A 6,000-nucleotide genomic window follows, 5' to 3' on the forward strand; every position below is an offset into this window, starting at 1 on the left:
TGATTTCATATTACACATATAGAGCACAATTTTTTCAAGTCACTGATTGTGCACAAAGTATTTTCACACCATTCATGTCTTCATCTAATGATGCCATTAGAAGGAGCCAAGGAAAGGGCACATTTAAGCAGAAGCCAGTCAAATTTAACATGATTGGTGCAAGAAGCCACAGGGAAAATCAGCTCAGTCAAAAGATCATCTGTTAAGGGAGATACCATGGAGCTAAAGTGTTATTCCTTTTGCCCAGGAAGGCTGGACAGCCTCATGCACACTTCAGGATCTCACTCAGTTGTGGTAAACCCAGCATGAGGTCTGCCCAGGGTCTGGGTGGCAAGCCACAACAAGCCTAATCAGAGCTGGGGTATTGAGATTTCCAGAGGTCAAAGGTCTAAATTCAGGCCCATCTTCTCCTTCTGTTCTGATTTTGGGATCACAGCAGTCTTCAGAGCCACACTGCATTTTGTGCCAGAAGGAGTGTCAAGAAGTACATGGAAGTGGGGAAATGAAGCAGACCTGGACTTGTGTGAGAAGTAGAGAAAAACGTAGGCTGCTGTAGATCACCAAGATCATAAATATGGCCTACAAGGCCCTTCAATTCCTGGTCCTTGTCTTTTTTCTACCCTCAATCAACAGTCATCCTTTCACATGAAAACAAAAAATAGCAGCTCCTTCAGCATGCAGTTGAAATAATCCTATGGGTACTGGGAATTTAACACAGTGCACTTTACCACTGAGCTACATCCCCAGCCCCTACTCCCAACTTTTTGAGACAGTCTCATTAAGTTGCCCAGGCTGACCTCAAACTTGTGATCCTCCTGCTTCAGCCTCCTCAGTTAGGATTACAGGCATGAATCACCACACCCAGCCATCAAGGACATTCTTACATGAAAATGGCTCTTTAAAAAACTGTGAGTGTATAGCAGTGAAGAATACATTGGCCACTAGCACAGTTCAGTGTCATTGCCTAGTGCTAAGGCACTCACAGCTTCCTGTCACTCTGCAACATCAAATAGCATCTTATTTTGCACTATCATGAAAATCATCTTGACTTTGCAGATCCCCTAGAAGCATTTCTGCATAGCACATTTGTGAACTACTGTTCTAGGCAATGGGGAGGGACTAGGGACCATGCAGGATGTGCCTTAGGGCTATCAAACTGGCAGTGATGTGTAGAACAAATTGCAGGCTGGGGACAGACAGGAGACTGAGTGAGGCCACTGCAACCACTCAGGAGAAGGCCAAAAAGTCCTACAGCCAGGGCAGGGATAGCAGGGATAGAAGGGAAGAGAAGGGCAAAGCATGTTTCAGTTGGCAGAAGGAAACCAAAGAGGCAGAACTAGTCTGTGTCCTGCCAAATGACTGAACACAGTAGAGGAGCAAAGGCTACTAGTCTCCTTGAAGGAGGGGACAGTGTGTAATTCCTCTTTATCCTTACTGCCTAGTATGCAGTCAGGCACAGAGGGGGTCCTCACATGTTTATGAATATATGCTTTTTAATCAAAATGAGGTAACCATAAGAAAACTGCTATCAGAGAAGGGGAGAACTCAGCCTGGGGACAGAGAGCAAGGGGAGACAGTGGTACCACCTAGAAGCTTCAGATGCAGATGGGTGACACAAAGCTGCAAGGACTATGGAAACTCAGGGACCAGGCTAAAACCATTTCACTCTACACTCATCTGGCACATCTACAAATAAGACATGCTTTATAACCTTTCAGGCATCACAAAACTTCAGGTCAGAGTAGAACACAGAACACTTCAAAATGTCATCTTATGTGTCATACATTAATTTAAAAACAAACAGAAGAGATACAACCGAATTATCAGCAATGGCTTCCTGGGAATGAGACTGGCTGAGTACAAGAATTTTGCATTTTATATTTCTTTTCTTTTTTTTTTAAGAGAGAGTGAGAGAGGGAGAGAGAGAGAGAGAGAATTTTTTAATATTTATTTTTTAGTTATCGGCGGACACAACATCTTTGTTTTGTATGTGGTGCTGAGGATCGAACCCGGGCTGCAGGCATGCCAGGCGAGCGCGCTACCGCTTGAGCCACATCCCCAGCCCCTGCATTTTATATTTCTGCTGTATTTGATTCTGGTTTGCTATGATGCACTTGTTTTACTTTTCAACTTAAAAGTAATAAATGTTTTACTTACTGCATGGTTTTCTTTATGAACCTCCGTTATTCTGAGAAAATGTGCTCCTCCTTACTAAGCACCTGTCTTAAGAATGCCAGGCTGCTTGGCGAAGCCCAGCTGCCCAACTAAACACTGAAAACCATCAACTGCTTAGCTGATCTCAGGCCCACCCCTTCCTCTAGAAATACCAGATAATTTCAATGCTGACATTTGACATTTCAAAGGATAAGTGAAATGTCCACCAAATCTCTTTTTAAATAAATTTTTAAGTTGGAGTTGGACACAAACCTTCATTTTTTAATTTATTTTTATGTGATGCTGAGGATCGAACCTAGTGCCTCACACGGGCTAGGTGAGCGCTTTATCAACCCCAGCCCTCCACACAATCTTACCTAAGGTTTTCCCAACTTTTGAGCAGCAGTCCTCAGTGAACGTGAAATTCCAAGGGAAACAATGCTGCTGTTGGATGGGTTCACCTGGCTTCTGCACAGAGCTGACCTTCAGTTCTCCACCTGCTTCATCTTATCTGGCACAAAAATCTTTAAGCAGAAGTAGAAAGGATTATGAAAATGCTGACTTCTCTGAGGCCCAGAGAAGACAGAGATCTACCCATGTGTCCCCCAGTCCTGCTAATTACCCCAGGAAGTAGACAGGCACATGGCAGTTACAGACATCTCCAAGCTCTAAAAGTAAACAGGTGAATATCTGAAAATGCTGACACTAAGCACTGGAAGATTTAATGGGACTCCGAGTAAAATTTTTCATTTTTTGTTTCCACTGTGGAATTCTAGGTCCCCAAAGATGTAACTGGGCCAGAATGACAGAGATGGATCCCTCTGTCCACTCTGAGGAGTCTTATGCAGAAGGTAAAAGCTGACACTTCTGTGCTGCCTATCTTTTAGAGACAAGTGAACTCTGTCTTCATCTCCTAGTGGCCTGGCTCAAGTCTCACAGATAAGAAGTAACAGCACCAGAAGATAAAGCAGACGCAGGCGACTCAAATGGAAACAAGGTTTTGTGCCAAGTGTGTAATTTTTGCTAGTTTCCAATGTAATGACTTAAATTTTCTGTGTGTCCACTGCTATTTTAATCCCATGGCTCTAGCTATCACATTAAGAGTTGTTTTGTCAACTTCTCTCTATTAAATAAATATTAACTTCCCCCTTTCCTGGGAAAAAGCTCTGAAAATGCAATTTAAATCCGAATTCTAGGCCTTCGTGCCAGAAACTTTTAAAAGGCTTTCTAACTTGAAGCTGGATATGTTTCATCATTTAACCTTGAACTACTCGTCTCCAGTTGGATATGTCCTTAACCCCTACTCACAGCTTCCTTCCTCCTGATTTCTTTCTGCTCTGTCAGATTACATCATTCTGCCAGTTACCCGGCCATAGAACTTTTATGTCATTTCCAGTATCTCTTTCTTCTCTATCTGCATAAACTCCAAATGCTAACACTGTCAGGCTTTCCCTGACTCTTATATTCAGCTTCTTGAAAAGTAACTCCTACTCATCTTTCAAGGCCCAGGACAGTTCCAGAAAGCATCCCTGTAAGTTGCAGAAGCACCCTTTACCTTGTTTCTAATTCACCAGCATTTCATGGACAACCCAGAATTCCATTATAACACAGCTGGCCATACACAGGCATGTGTGGCCTTCCCACAGGGCCATAAGTTCCTTAAAGGCGGGGATATCTTTTTTACCTCTGTATTTCCAGCATTTAACACCGTATCTGGCACCAAAGGGCTCAGTGAATCTGAAAAAACTATGTCACCCTCAAAATATCTCTGTATTGTCCCTCAGAGACATTAACAGATTGGGTAGTCCAGTCTACTGTGCTTTTTATTCCCAAACCTCTTAGACCAAATGAAATGGGTTATTCTCTCTCCTGCTGCCACCACTGCACTTCCAGTGAAGGCTACACTTTTGAACTTCTAACTCTTTGCTTTTAGTCTTGCTATTTGGTCCCTTCTCATTGCCTTTCATAGGAGTTGGCAATTTTTTTCTGCAAAACGCCAGACAGTAAATATTTTATGCTTTGTGCATCATGTGGTCTTTTTAGCGATTGCTCAATCTTATCTTTGCAAAGGAAAAGCATCATATATTATATGTAAATAAATGACTGTAGCCACATGCTAATAAAACTTTATTGATACTGAACTTTGAATTTCATATACTTTCCTTGTGTCACAAAATGTTGACTTATTATCCCCAGCCATTAAAAAATGTAAAAAACATCCTTAGCTGACAGTTCATATAAAAACAGGGGGCAAGCCAGCTGCAGACTGTGGGCCATAATGTGCTAACACAGGTCTATAGTAGAAAAGAAACAAAAATGAAACTCAGAACTCCTTTATGAACTTTGTATTATTCTGCCATTTGGAGCCACCCTGGGGCTGAGGAAGTAGAACACACATGGGCTTTCGAGTATGAGGTCTGGGATGCTAATCCTGGCCCTATCATCTACTACCAAAGTAGACTTGGTCATATATTTTTTTTCTGGGACATAATTAACTGCTTTTGACTTCACTGTCATCATCTATAAAATAGAAGCAATAATATATCTGTTGTGAGCATTAAATGAATTTGTATATATTAAGCTCATAGCACCAAATGCTTGGCATTGGTTGATTCTAGCTTGTAATAAGGCTTCTCCAGATCAACTCTGGCTCTGGGAAGCAACCCTGCCACTCTATAAGCCATACCTGGGCAGTAGGAGAGAACAGAGCCATAGCCAAGCACAAAGCCAGAGAGACAGACATTGGTTGTTTTCAGACACATGGTGAAGTTTCTAAGGGCCCAGTTAGCCCTGATTCCTCTGCTACCATTCCTAATTCTGTTGGGCCACTTTTCCTCTTAGCAAGAACTTCTGACTTGCTCAGTGCTTAACCCCTCTTAGCCGGCTCCCCAAATATCTAGGTGAGCCCTGGAACCTTTCTTCATTCCTGCATCTCTTCCTACTTCGATCTGGGGAAATTCAGACCAAACACACACAGACTGGCCTGTAGTTGGGTCTTAAATAGGCTGTGCCTGGATGGGCACCCAAAGCTCTCTCCATCCTTCATGAACTTCCTGCTGTACTGAAAATGGACTTTCTCCAGATCTCAAGAACTAGACTTGCTATGGGAGTTTTAGAGCCCAAACCCCCAAAGTATACAAACAAGGGACATCACAATACTTTTAAGACAGAAAACATCAGTGCGGCACAGAAAAGGCTAAGGCTTAAGGTATTTTCAACCTTATTTCAAAACCTCTAAGGGTGCCACTGTCTCTGGAATACAGGAGCTCCACTGCAGTTTCCCAAGTTTTGCCCAGACCAGCCCTCCTGTGTTCTGATTTCCTCTCCCCTCAAGAAGTCTCCACCTGCAGTCCAGCCAAAGGGGCTGTTTCTTATTACCCTCAACAATTTCCAGCCTCCTGCCATTGTATATAATTCAATCACAATACATAAAAAGCTTTATTACACATCTTCCCCCTAGACTGAGCTAAGGACAGGGAGGAGATTATGTCCGAGTCAGCTCAGGGTTCCCTACACCTTCTGTTCCCTACAGAAGCCTGGCATGGGGCAAACACTTAATAAATGTTAATGAATGAATCAAACTTCTGAAGTTTTCTCCCGTTAAACTGTTTTAGACTCTTATTAGCAGAGTAGCACAGTCTGGGTCACTGCCAAGAAGTAGAAAAACCAAAGAGAAAGAAAAGAAGCATAACCAATGTGATCCAAGCGATGGAAAATAGGTTTTAGGGGTGAGGTGAAAGCAGCCCGGGCTGTTTAGCCTGGAGAAGAGATGATGAGGCCTAACTGGATTCTAGGTTTAAGTATAGAAAAGGTTCTCATGAGAAAAATCTTGATCTCCTCTTCCCT

Source organism: Callospermophilus lateralis, unplaced genomic scaffold (genome assembly GCF_048772815.1).
Source record: "Callospermophilus lateralis isolate mCalLat2 unplaced genomic scaffold, mCalLat2.hap1 Scaffold_93, whole genome shotgun sequence".
Taxonomy (NCBI): domain Eukaryota; kingdom Metazoa; phylum Chordata; class Mammalia; order Rodentia; family Sciuridae; genus Callospermophilus; species Callospermophilus lateralis.